Genomic DNA, 13,231 nt, shown 5'->3' with positions numbered 1-13,231 from the left:
TCAGCCCCATGGTGGGCCAGATCGACTCTTCCAAACTAAACCCATAGACACAGCACACACATAGATAAAGAACCACATTACACATTATATCAAATTCTTTTATTTCCCTGGTGTCTGTGTCTTTCTTTCTAGGTATCCCCTTAGGGGACAAGCACGTAGCCCCTACTAGCCCCATGGGGTACATACGCACATTTATTAATAATTCATACACAGTCATAATAAACATTTGTTATTAGCCACAAACGTCCCACTCATGTTATTTTTTTATGTGGGTGGTTTGGTTCATGGGTAAGTTAATGTGTCAGTTCATGGTCGTATGCACCTCTGCATGTGTGTGTGTGTGATAGTGCATGGAAATGGAAGTGTGTGCTGCGTCTGCATGCGTGAGACAAGACCAGTATCCAGACCTTGTCAAGAGAGAATGGGGTCCCCTCACTGCCAAGGTTGAGAGGCCTACCCAGGTAGGAGCCATATCCTTTCCTATCGAATATGGGGAAGGTGGCAATTGATAGGGCCCCAGTTCCTGTCCCCTCTCTAAGTTCTTGTATGAACGTGGGCAGTATCACTGTTAATCAACCGATACATCTGTATGAAGATGCTGGCCTGTTTTCTTTGTCTCATTTGAAGCCAAGGCAGCCGTCAGCGTTCCTGGCAGATTGCGCACTACATGGCAACCCAACAGAGTCTACAAACAGTCAGCTCCAATTGTACCGGGGAAAGAGAGAGCTTCTAGGGCGAGCAGCAAAAACTAAACACAGTAGCAAGGATCACTACGTACTGCCGATAGACACCAACACATTAAGTGAGAGACCAAATGCAGCGAGGCTCACCAACACAGACTTTCAGTAACCAGCCTTAGGGAGGCGCCCGCACATGGATATAAAAAAACATACAAAAACACACTTTTGATTCAGGCATGGCGTGAACCACATACAAGAGTGGTGATATTGCACAGTGTGGTCCAACAATTACCCAATGCAGCAGATCCACGAGGCAAACGCAGGGAGCTTTTTGTGTATTTTGATGCCTGCAACACCTTCAGGGCAGTGAAGAGAGGGCCTGATTAGCCCCGGGAACCAGTTGGAGAAGACCAATGGGAGAAGGAGTGGAGCATAAAGCTGGGGATATGAAACAGGAAGGTGGTGGGTTGTTTTGCGTGAGGTCAGAGTATAAGGAGGAATAGGTTACAGGCCAAGAGACTAGAAGGAGGAAGGACAGTGGAGATGAGTGTGGAGCCAAATTTCAGAACAGCTGAAATATTAGTTGATGAGAGAAAGTGGCACTGTGTTCTGAGTGTGTGCGTAAAGTGGGTGAGTGAGAGTGTTAGTGATGTGCTTGTGCGTTGAGATACACAAGGCACTGCTGAGGCCACCTGGAAGTCACAGAGGACTACTGTCGGGTCAGTGAGGGCTCTTCTTTGATTATTGCTTTAAGTATAGTGTGTGACAATGGTGCCAACTGTGAATTGGGACCATTGTCATTATGAGATGGTGTGTGGGGTGTGCTACTAAGACAAGGAAGGATACCAGAAAAATACAACAAGGCCAATCCTGGTAAATCAATACATATTACACACTTTAAAGACCTTGTGTATTTGTGAGTTCAATACTGCTATTAATACAGGTTATAGCAATAAAAGGAGTGAGAAAAAGGATTCGATATGCTCTCTATTAATACAAAATATATATTTTCAATTTATATTTACCAACAACATACCAACAATCACAAATAAAAATGATTATTTTTCTTCAAATGTGTTAAGCACACCCCAAAGTGATCAGTGCTAATTAAAACATTACAAAGATAATAATGTATCAATATAAAAACAATTCACTCACAAAGGTATGTAAACAGCGGAAATATGATAACTGTATTCTGGTTGTCTTCTAACTAATTGTTTTTAACTACAACATACGACTCAAAAGTTACTACTTATTAAACAGCCTTTAAAGTAAGGTTGTAAATTTTAACCGAACATGTTTCGTTCTATTTAGAATTTATTTGACAGTATCTAGAACTTCTTCAGGGGATTTTGCTTTCGCTGTTGTCTTCTATACCCTCTTTACTTAATAGGATATTGTGTAGCTCTATCTTCCAGGTTCAGTTTTGGTTCTATATTAGCTTTTCTTTATTCTATGTTCCAAGTGTCATATATTTAATTGTTGATGTAATTGCTACCTCTTCTATTTTTTTAATGAGGTTAGCTGAAGAGAACCATTTCTTCTATTTAGCTTACCTTATCTAGATTTTCATTATGTGCATTGCTTTAATTGGCTGCTACATTTGGAATTCAAATATCATTATGTTTGGTCTATCCAACATTTTAGTGCTGATGACTTTTGTATATGGAGCTATATCTGTTTTGTGGGATTGTGTGCCTTTTACAAAGCGCTCCATTTTCATAACAACTTCTTTAGTCAGGAACCCTTCCTCCAGACACCTGCTCCAAAGATAGCACTTGGTGCACTAACATCCAAGAGGCGCTACTGGGTAAAATTACTATGCTCCAAACTAAAATTAATGGGAAAAAAACAGCCTGCACTCATTCATATCACAGCTTGCCCCTCAGGTTAACCTCAAACCTAATACTGCCTCTCTGCAACCATTCAGCTTCTCACCCCTTTCCACCTCAGAAGTTGAACACATCATCAACACCCTTAAGCCACCTCACTGCCAGGGAGACTCTTGCCCAACCACTATTATTAAGGAGGTATCACACAACTTGGCGCCTTTCATCACCACACTCATAAACTCTTCCTTCAGAACTGGGATCGTCCCGGACAACCTCAAGGATGCCTGGGTCATTCCGCTTCTGAAAAAACCAACCCTGGACGCCAACATTCCTACTAACTATAGGCCAATCACCACTGTGCCATTCCTCTTAAAAATTCGTGATCATGCGGTATATCTGCAGATCCAAGATTATCTTGAAACCAACAACCTCCTGGGTCTAAGGCAATCGGGTTTCTGCCCTCGCCACGGCACAGAAACTGCACCGCTAGACTTAAAAACGCAAATAGAAGACTTAGAAGACAAGGGAAAACTGTCTCTCTTACTCCTATTAGACCTCTCCGCAGCATTTGACTTAGTCAACCATCAAATACTCTGTCACCACCTCAAAACTGCAGCCAACTTCTCTGAGAAAACTACAGCCTGGATTACCTCCTTCCTGGACAACAGATCCATGAGGGTCTTCTCCCCCTCCGCCACTGCAGAACCTTCCGCTGTCACATGTGGAGTCCCCCAAGGATCCTGTGTGTCCCTGACACTTTACAATGTCTTCACAAAACCCCTATTGGACATACTGGACCGCATGGGCGTCACGTACACAAATTACGCTGACAACACCCAAATTCTGATTACCATCACAGGCTATAAAACTGACTCCCTAGCTATCAATGCCATTTACCATGTCATCCAGGCCTGGATGGCGCAGCATGAACTGTGCTTAAACTACGAGAAAACCAAGATCCTTATCCTAGGCTCACCTTATAAACTCAGTAAACTTGACTCCTCATTCAAATCCTTCACCATCGATGGTAATTCCATCAAAGTGACCAAGGACACCAAGACACTAGGCATCTACCTGGACTCCACCCTCTCCTTAACTAGACAAACCAATGCAGTCTCCTCAGCTGCAACCTAAACATGCAAGCTCATCACAGCCTGCCGCCCCTTTCTGTCACCAGCCAACTGTACTACCCTAGCCAGTACATTGGTCCTATCCAAAATTGATTACTGCAATGCCCTCTAGTTAGGCACCAACCAATGCAATATCAGAAAACTCCAAATTATCCAAAATAATGCTATTAGAGCGGCCCTAGGTCTTCACACATCTCCGAACACAGACGTAACCTCTGTTGGCTTTCAGTTACCCAAAGAATCTCCTTTAAAGCTCTGACTCTCACACACAGAAGTATCTCGAACCAAGCCCGTAGCTACCTCTCCAACAGGTTCACAACTCATTCAGCTGCGAGACCCCTTAGAAGCACACATGCTAATTGCCTTGTCATCCCTCGCTTCAACCTCCAAAAGTCTGGTGGTCGCAGTTTCCCAGTCCTCGCAGCTAAGCTGAGGAACACCCTACCCAACCTACTCAGAGCTGAACCTTCGTTCCCTGCCTTCAAGCGTAAGGCTAAAGCCTGGTTGTCCACCCTTGACTAGGCCCAACCATGACTGGAACCTTATCCTAACATCTTAGGCCGCCTTCGCACTATGTCTTGACCCTTTACTCTGCTGACTATGTATCCCGTACACCCCCCTTACCTTAGGGGTATGTATCATGTATATTCTGTATATTTTCAAGGTAAATATTGTGTTTGTAACCATGTAAATTCGGTACACCTTTTTAATTTAAATATTGCGTATGTATGTAAACTGCTTGTAACTAAAAAAAAAAATGTGCCCGGTTGCCCTCGGGCCTTGTGCGCTATACAAATAAACAAAATACAAATACATCAATGTTGTGCTGTATGGGCTGTGATTGAGGGCATGTTATGTTCACAGAGCTTCTCTCGAGTGCCAACATCGTTGTGGGGTGTGCTTCATGGTATTAGGAGTTTCCAGTAGGGAAATATAGAAAGACATTCTGTAGTGATCTGATAAATGCACAAGGAGTGGAGGATTAATATTCCATCCAGTGTATGTCCGGCTGAGTGGATAGGACCTTGGACTAGCTGTGTAAAACCACAATCTGAGAGGCAAGTTAGAAGGCATTTGCTATATGGTATTGTCATTACCGAGGTAGTAGCTCAAATCACATAGGTGTGAGCAGGAGATGATCCAGTGTTTTAGGAAATTGGCACTGGTTTGCAGGAAAGTTGGGTTGGGTGATCGAAATCTGTAAATGAGGACTATGTCATAAGAGAAAGCTGGTTATAATATACTTTAAGCCTTATGGATTGAGTGTTGGGTAATTTCGAAGGGTGGTAAGTTTCATGCTCAAGAGATTCTTAAACATGAGGAGAACACTGTCAACAATTCTCTCGGGTCCGCCTTGGTGAAGAATGTTTCAGCCTAAAGGTACTAAAGGTATATGTTTGCTTAGTATTGGGGATGAGGTGCTGGATAGCCACATTTCTGTGATGCAGAGCAAGTTAATTTATTCATTGAGGACCATGTTTTAGATGAAGTGTTGTTTTTTGTGGTGATCAGAAATTGATAAGAAATGCATTGTTTTGTGTGTGGGTCTCTTGACAAATGAGCCTGTATTGAGCGGAAAAGTCATTTCAGGGATAGGTTGGAGGAGCAGAAAGAGCATGGTAGTTGACTTGATGGGTTACACCTTTTATTACAATGCTTAAGGAGGCAAGGAGGGTTGTAGTAGAAAGGGTCAGCAGTGCCAAGTCAACAAGTGGCATCATAAATACAGTTCAGTAGGAAAGGTGGCAAGAGTCTTGTAAAAGCAGTGGAGGGATTGAGGTTGATGGCTTTATCTGATGAGTGGGTGATGGTGAGCAGGCAGCACAGATAATGTGAAATTTGTGCTCACCACAAGCTTGTCTACAGTGTGGGCCCACGGCCAGGACACCAAGAAGAAGTAGGTTTGAGTTTTGTAGTGTTTATGAACACAGTAAGTAGGGATAGGCTTGTCTTGCTGTAGTTAGGACCACTTGATTGTGCAGGTTTGGATTGCAGGAAGGTTTGACTGTGGTGCGCACAGACCTGGGTCTCAGACAAGAGGTTAGGGGTGAGGTTAGTCAAATGTGTTGTAGTTCCAGTGCACTACTAGGAAGTCTACACTCACTAGCGTGTGTCAAGAGTTGTGGCATCACACTTTGGCCATCGCTACAAGAGTGTAGGTTGGACCAAATGTATATGTGTGTGGGCCCAATATATTTCATACAATAGACCATCGGGTGTGTAGAGCCACTGCTGTTTTTGTTGATGGATTTCCTAGTTTACTGAATGGCAGAACTCTTTATTCAGATCTGAGGTAAGCAGTATACAGGTTAAATGTCCCTAGAAAAAGGTGGGGACCGGACTAGTGTCTCCCTCTACCAGGATGAAAATCTAGAAGAAAGAACACCTGTGGGATACACATGTGTTTATCCTGACACCAACCAAACATCTATCATCATCTCTGTAGCTCAGTCATACTCCATTCCAACCATATTCTACCTGCAGGAACCTGGGGCGTGGGGCTGGTTTCTGGCCACTCCTGGGCAGGTTTGAAAAAAAAATGTGAAAAAAATAACGCAAAGTGCAATATGGATCTATACACACCGATATTAATGATACATATGGTAATCCATTCTTGTATGAAATGTATATCACATTAGTGAAATCATAACCATATTTGTCATAGTGTACTTCAGCACAATGCTATTTGATGCTGTTTTGTCAAGGGGTGAAAGGTCGTGTTTCATCGCTTCCCTGGATGTCACTTTGGGGTGGGGTCAAATGACATCACTTCTGGTTATATCAGAGGTCAAGGGTCCTGAGGCGAGGGGTGGACCACTTTTTGAGGCGAGGGCTGCGCCACTTTATTTTGGGTGTCCGGACCTATTTCTTGTCCGAGTCGGACCCTGTATGCAACCCATCGAGTGCTGAACCCCATGCTTTCTAGGGATCCGGGGCTAAGAAGAAGAATGTCTTTCCCCGGGTTGCAATGGATTTAGAAGCTAGAACACACCTGGGAGGATAGCTTAACAGCAACGTGCGCACCTTGGAAGCAAGACGAGACGAAGCAACACAGGTTCGATCCCGGGTCCAAGCTTAGAAACCGCGCCTTGGAAGCAAGACGACACGAAGCAACACAGGTTCGGACCCGGGTCCACGCTTAGAAACCTCTGGGTGTTTAAGCGCGTTATAAATACGTAACTAAGACAAAAAAAAAAAACAATTACGCAACTGAAAAAAAAAACAATTCCTGTAACAGCACCTCGATGCCCGCGGGCGGTGTGAGCGCTTTCAAAATGCAAAATAAAATAAAAAAAATAAACCCCACCAAAATAATCAGGACGTTTAAATACATCATAAGGGAAAAAAAAACAGGATCACATTTTGAGGACATGTAGAAACAGTCTCAGGGCAATGCAGGGGTTTTAATGAAATCATTCATTGCAGAAATATGCAGTGGTTAATACGAAGCAAACCTTTCAGCTGAACCTGACCACAGAACGAGGAATCACACGATTTAAATGGGATTAACTCTCAGACATTAATGGCGACGGGATGTGAAAGACGCTGAGGTATGGCTGAAAGAAGGCTGCTATTAATCTCATGTAGGAACGCTGGTGATTAGCTGCATAGCTGATTCCCCGGGAGGAACCCGGCAGTGTTATCCTAGGTGCACTCCAGTGTGCCGGCCTTTGCACTCAGTGAGAGACAAGCGCTGTGTGGCGCCTGCACTTGACTGCTGCCCCTGAGGGCTCAGGCACTCAGTTAGGTTCAGTGAAGAAAAGAATGCACCCATTCAGGCACATTCTCAAAAGCGAGACCAATTAATGAAAACACAGAAGATGCACTCTTTTTATTTGAGGTCGTTTGAGGAATGCGCAGGTCACCTGTAAGCAGGGCTCACGTCAAGGGTACACGCGGGTGAACGGAGTCCACCCACTTTTTTCAGAGGGTGGACTCAGTCCCCGCTAGCAAAAATTAGAAACATTGAGGATTTTCTTTAAATGTATGAATTAACACCAACCTCGGGGCTCAAACCAAAGTCTTTATCGCAGGGGGAACACTTCACCACTGCACTATATAACCGGATGAAAAATAACAAACAACTAAAGCTGATATGTCCCACTTAGGTACTACATGTTCCAGGGAAAACATTGGTATTGGGTCTTGGAGTTTAAAACATGCACACCTTGAAACGTTTTCAAAAACCCAATTAGATGAAAATATTCTCTCTTGGTTTTGTGTGTGTGTTGATTTTCTGAAAGGCAAATGCCATTTGTCCCGTGCAATTTGGGTGGTTATGCAAAGCCAATTCAATGAATTGTGCATATTTCACCACTTCTTTTTTTAGGACTTGACCCCTGCCTGTAAGGTCACCTGCTCATTTTACGGGGGCTGGGCAACAGCCCCAACTATGCACTGGCCAGCCCTATGAGAGAACTAACCCTGCCATACAATTCCCCCCACCCCTCCTCCCCGGCACGTGTTCCAAACAGACGCAGGCAATGCCTTTATATTATGCACATTTTAAAGCGCATACCGTTCTTGAAGTGCCCGGTGATATGCGCAAATGTGCAAAGGGGGTGGAACTGGGTATTTATTCAAATGCCCTTTGAATCTAGGGAGTGATTCTTTGGTTGTAATGTGCTAGCCATCATATCATTGTGCCCAAAAAAAGCTTTGAAACTGGGCCCTTATCATCTAATTATTAGCTTTCATTTTAGGCACTGAAAATACACAAACCAGTCCAAAAAAGCATGAGGACACTGCCAGTCAATTCAGTAAAATGTAAATGGCAATATCAATAGCGGAGTGAAGCCAGGCATGCACTCATGTACTCTTTGCTCTTGTCTGTCTTTATACCTTTTTCGTATGTCTTAGACATGCGCTAACATTGTGAAACTGGCCTGCCCTAACAGCAGATAGCTATTTACCTCCTGGACGGCTTGGCCGACTCAGGATACAATACAGGGAACGGTCTTCTAGGCAGGCAAGGGCTGGCCGATAGGGCAATAGGGCACTGCCCGAATCAAAAACACAAAATGCTAGTGTGGGCCCGTTTTTTGGGTCAAAGCTGGCCATTCTTTTTGGCCAGTGTGGGCCAGTTTGATGAGTTACTTCACAACGCGGCTAGTAGCATTGTTGCTGAACAAATACACTTTAAATTGCACAAATTGCATTACATTTTATCAAAAACCTCCCCCTTGGGTACTATGCAAAGAGTCTGTCACAAAAGGCATGAATGGCCATTTGCAACTGTGGGCCACTTTTTCATTGGTGCTCGAGACATTTTGAGGCCTCAGCCCGACCTTTCCACTGAGGTTTTTTTGTTTTTTCTCTCCCGGGTCTGCTGATTCTCCTGTCAGGGGATTCTGGCAGTGGCACGTCCCCAGGACGTCCTGTGGTAAATAAACCAGCAGGGGGACGTACCGCTGCCAGAACTGCAGACTGGACAATCAGGATGATTCTGCAGTCACTCTGTCTGAGATCCTGCACCGCTCGACACCTGATGCAATCACTGAAATGAGTTTTCCTGGTGGGCTGGCAGTGTGGGGTGGAGCAGACTCTCAGCGGGAGCCAATGGAGTGAAATGAAAAGCATTAGCCATTTCTTCTTCTTTCTCTGGGGCTTTGTGACAAGAAAATGAGCATTGTCGGCTTCTGCATGCCGGCGTGCATACCTTGGTCTGCATCTCTGAAGGGCCCATCCGTCCCATGGATGCATACCCGGATAGGCTCCTCATATCGCTTTCTTCTACAGGCGAATAAAGCTACCAGTGGGTGAAGTGGGTGAGAACGGTTGCCAGCGGTGCTCCTCTACTTTTTTAAATTAAGTTTTACTGTTCCTATACTTTTATTTTAAAAAGAAACAGCTGTGCTGCCACTGCACTGAACATTCTCTTGAATAGCAGGCACATGTGTTTGGGGGTGGGTGGGGGCGTGGCAATGGGGTTAGTGGGGAGCGGGGTAGGCCAGTGGGGAACATAACATAGTACCACTACTCCTTTTCATACACTTCGGCCACTGCTCAGGACATCTTTGACATGTTCATAATAAACACAAGCATAATAACAGGAGGTAGGGGTGTGAGTAGCGTCTATCTCTGCAGCCCCTGCAGTGCAGGGTCCCCTCTATCCAGGGCCCCTTAAGTCCATTGTATGTCTGTGGGTAATTGGGATCTGAAGCCCACCTGGCCACACTTCCTGGTCTCTCCCTGCCATGCTGTTTTATGCCACTGACAGGAGGTAGGTATGTACATATACCTCTATGATATTTTGAAACATTAGACTACTGGTTGGATATATTTTTAATCTTTGATAATCACCACATTTACCACATAACCATATTTCCGAGATGTCATTATCTAAACTTAAAATATACATCTTGCAACATGTATAAAGTATGCTCCCCTTGTGCAAGGTTAAAGAAAGCAAGAGATATGGACTAGATTAAAACAGTGTGCACTGCACAACCCAAAAAGTCACTATGAACCTGTTTTCCTGGTTGCAACAAAGGTAAACTGTGTTTGTTGTAATATTTATGAAATCCTGGGTTTGTGTGGAAACATGGCTCTACAGGGCTTCTAGGCACAGGAGGCAGGGTATAGGATGTGCCTTCCCATGTCCCTAAACAGCCCAAGCCACACATTGGCTTACCACCCAGTGCAGGGTCCTAATCTTACAGTGTCTAAAATGATAGCCAGCACCACCCTGCCTCCACATTTCCACTCGGTAGACAAGGGTACGCCATATGAACCTGATTTACAAAGTCTATTTCAATGGGGGTTTGCCATTCAAAAGTGCTTTTGTAAATCAGGCCCTAAGGGTCTCATGTCAAGTTGGGCAGTATATTCATTTAAAATACCACCAAACTCCTATAGGAGTCGACGTGGAAGTGCCATATTTCTCATATTGCATGTGGTACTACCTCATGCAGTAACACCTTTTTGTGGAGGACATTTCATCCACACAATAAAGCAAGCCGCATTGGAGAGTTTAGCTTGTGAAACTCATTATTCCGTGGTACAGTAAAACATGCAATCTTTATAATTACTACCTGGCAGGGGCGTAACTTAGTCCTCCCAGCGAATGAGGAGGCTCGGAGCAAGGACATTACCATACGGTAATCCCGCCACTCCAAGCCTCCTCAGTGCTGGAGGCCGCCATCTTCCCTGCTGGGTAGCGAGGTAAGTTCTCGCCTGCATCCCCCAAACCCCCTATCCCACAGATTCCGCCTCCTCCCACCCCACTTACCTTCTCATTTCATGTCCTGTGTCGGGAACAGTAGTCTTCCCAGCACGTTCTGATGCGTGACACGCCGCCATCGAAAGGGAGAAAGTGATGTAGTCCCTTCTCACTAGATCCACGGGGACAATCCCCCCATTTCAAAAATAAATTTCGGCAAAAAGACTATTAGTACATATAGCAATATTACACAGGCAGAGGGACATTACATGGTCTGGTAATGCCCCAGGGCTACGTTAACTATGGCCCGGGGCATTACCTGGCCTGGTACTGCCCCCCTGCCCGTGGAATATTGCTTAAATAATGCATTTTCTACCACTGCTGCCAAACGTACCCTAAGTGGGATGAGCTGTGCAAATCTAGGCATGTAATGGGCCTCATTACGAGTCCGGCGGTAGCCGTGCCAGTAAAACTGGCAGGCTGCCGCCCGACCTGTAGTGAATTACCTGCACCGGACTTGCCGGATTTACCGGGTCAATCCGGCTCTGGCAATTCTGTTAATCCCCATTCCCGTGGAGTCCAATACGACTCCATGGGAATGGGGACCGCAGATACACTGGCACCATATCGTAATGGTGCCGGTGTTTCCGCGTCCACCTGCGGGCAGTGCCGTTCCACCGGTCAGGGCAGACCTGGCGGGCGGGAGGGCACCCGCCCGGAGAACTCGGAGTATGTCGGTCCGGAAACAACGGTACCGGCAAGTTTACCGGTACTGTTGTTTCCAGACTGGGATTACGGGTTTGGTAATACCACCAAACTCATTTACCTTTGTGTTATTTACTGTTACCTCATGCAGTAAAAATGCAGCATCGGGAAGGGTCTTCATGATTCACATTAATCTAGCCCCCCCTTTGGAGGTTACTAGAGTTAAGTTTAGAAAGGTGAAACACAGGCATGTGAATTGTATTCATGATTTTTGTGGGCTGCGGCTCCCAGAAATGTTCCTGTGAGTAAATGGTTAACTGTGCCCGAATGTGTTCTACAGCAGATCAGGTCGTAGCATCCTACTCCAGCAACCGCCTGTTCTGGGCAGTGCTGCCAGGCACCAAGCGTGGCCTGGTAACTGGTGTCCCAGGGCAGCTGAGCGGGGGAGAAGGGCAGCAGCACGCAAACAGGGCTGCCTCTCTTCTCCCCACTCACAAGCCAGGCAACACACAGTCGAATCGCGGCACGACATGAAGGAAGGGCGAAGTGCAAAACAGCACCTCGCCCTTCCTTTTCAATTAGGTGCAAAGCACCCAGGATGCTGGGTAACCAGGGAGCCAGGGAATAACAACAGATATGCACCCTCAGTGCTCAGACAGTCGGCACCATCGACGGCCTGGGGGCTGGCCTCACAGCCCCCAACAAGGACCAGGGCTACCCCTGGGTCCTATATATGACACCCTACGGTGACCACACACAAGTCGTGGGACAAAGAAGGTGGCACGGACCAGAGGAGGTAACCTCAGGACCCGGTGCCCAGAAGTACTATACCATGATATGTGATTATTACTATGCTTGTTATGACCAAATCTGTACAATAAAATCCCACAGCCTTTTATTAGCAACACCCAACACATCTGTGGCCTGATATTTGGGGAGGGTGGGAGTAAAGCATTCGCAGACACCCCAAGATAATAAATGTATATTTCTGCCTGAATATGGGTGCACCAGTTATGCTTGAGAAAGTGGTTGGAGTGACCCAACCCAGGGGAGTGTCCTGGTCTGGAGAGCAGCTAGGATCTGAGCCAAGAGAAGAGAGATGCAGAAAGAGCATGAAGGAATGACAAATGCCTCAATAGAAAGTGAGCGCCCAGGCAAAGCCTGTGACAGAGGCCCTCCTCGTTTTCAAGCATGCAGACTCCTTTTCCATAAATGGGACGGATCTGACTGCCACCCTCAGGGGAGACTGAGAGAGCTGCCCTGGTATTAGTCCAGATAGAGCTTCTGGAAGGACCCTGACCCCTAAAACTGGACAGGTGGAAAGCTACTGGCTGGTAACTGAATACAATGAACGTCCTCTTATTTCTCTATGACAGTGCAGTCTCGCAGAGAACCACACCTTGCTGTTTGTCATCCATTGCCTGAAGTACCACCTTCTTCCCGCCTGTCTGCAAACTCTGCCATTACCCCTTCCACTGCCACTCCCTGCCATCCCCTCCTTCTCTCAGTGTTCCGGCCCTCACCTATTACATCCCCCTTTTGCTTCCTTCCCAACCCTCCTCTGGTCTCACGTCCTTTGCTGCCTGGTTGGGTCACTTCTTTAGTAAACATATGGAAGAGGTTCAGTGAAATGGAGGGATAGTTCTATACTGACTGCCATAGAGAGAAAAAACAGCATAGACCTGCTGTCTGTTCAGTATTTATCAGTTTAAATAAAATGTC

The sequence above is a fragment of the Ambystoma mexicanum genome, chromosome 7q, assembly GCF_040938575.1.
Source record: "Ambystoma mexicanum isolate Mex_15411 chromosome 7q, UKY_AmexF1_1, whole genome shotgun sequence".
Classification (NCBI taxonomy): Eukaryota; Metazoa; Chordata; class Amphibia; order Caudata; family Ambystomatidae; genus Ambystoma; species Ambystoma mexicanum.
The sequence above is the reverse complement of the archived record's forward strand: the minus strand, read 5'-3'. Positions refer to the sequence as shown.